The following is a 1250-nucleotide window of genomic DNA, read 5'->3' as shown; positions in this document are numbered from 1 at the left end:
CCCCGGACTTGGGCCTGTCCCTACCCCAGTCCCCCAGACCCAGAGGGAACCCAGGTGTCCCCCCAATCTTTTCACAGCGGGGCTGGGGGCTGTGATGCAGGTTGAAGGGTTCTCACAAATATTAATTAGCACTCCTCCTAATTACCCCCTTTCTGGTCCCCCCCAGCCCCTCGGTGCCCAGCCGCAGCCAGAAACACGTTCCAACAAGGAGCTGAGCGATGAGGGCAGGGTCCCCATGCGTGGGGTAGGGGGCACCCACCCCTGCTCCTTATCCACAGGGACCTCCAATGAAATGCTGTCCCCCTGCCTCCAGCCATCCCCAGATGTGCCCACAGAGGGAGCTGTACTGGATCACTGACCAATGTTCTAATTGGCTAGGGTAAGTCATTAGTGCGACATCCCCTTAATACCGTTGTTATTACTACGCACACACACACACTGCTCTCTATTCATAAAAACACTAACTGTAATCTATTACAGAACAATAGAGACTAGAACAGACACTATATGCACTCCTGCATGCAGTGTGTGTACACAAGTGTTCACTGGTGTCTATATTATTTCCGGTGTGTCACATAGGCAACAGATATATACTATATTGCAGTCACTGTCATCAACTCTGCATATTCTATAGACTCTAGTTTATGCATAACTTGTAGACGTGCATGTAGACATATAGACGCTAGCATCTGTATAACATGGCAGATGCTGCTCATTACACCACATACACATTTCTATGCACAGTGTATAGCTCGACACTGTATAGGATGTGTAGTGTAGATAACGCTGTATATCATCTATATACACTGTGTATATAGTGGCAGCTGTGGTGTAGAGAATAATGTTCCATGTGTAAGATAATAGCAGCTCTAGTATGCGGTGTAGATAACAGTGGACAAAAATATAGTGTTGATCGATATATGGTGGCCTATGTGGTACAGACAGTAGCATCTATGTTACACATATAATAGTGTCTATGATATTGCAGGTCTAACGTTATAGCCGCAGCCGCTATTCACTGTGCCAGGCATTACTCTCAATGCGGCGTGGAGCTCCACACTCTAGAGGATGTGCACTACATAGCAGAGAATAGCCTATGATATATGTAGTGCACATCCTCTACAGCGTGGAGCTTTACGCCACCTCGGGAGTAATGTCTGCGGTGCAGAGAATAGCATCTATAATGTCATATGTATATGATGGCACCCAGGGATCGAATTGCATGTCGACTCGGGGGGGCGGGTCAACTG

Source organism: Alligator sinensis, unplaced genomic scaffold (assembly GCF_000455745.1).
Source record: "Alligator sinensis unplaced genomic scaffold, ASM45574v1 scaffold1950_1, whole genome shotgun sequence".
Classification (NCBI taxonomy): Eukaryota; Metazoa; Chordata; order Crocodylia; family Alligatoridae; genus Alligator; species Alligator sinensis.
Note: the sequence above shows the minus strand (reverse complement) of the source record.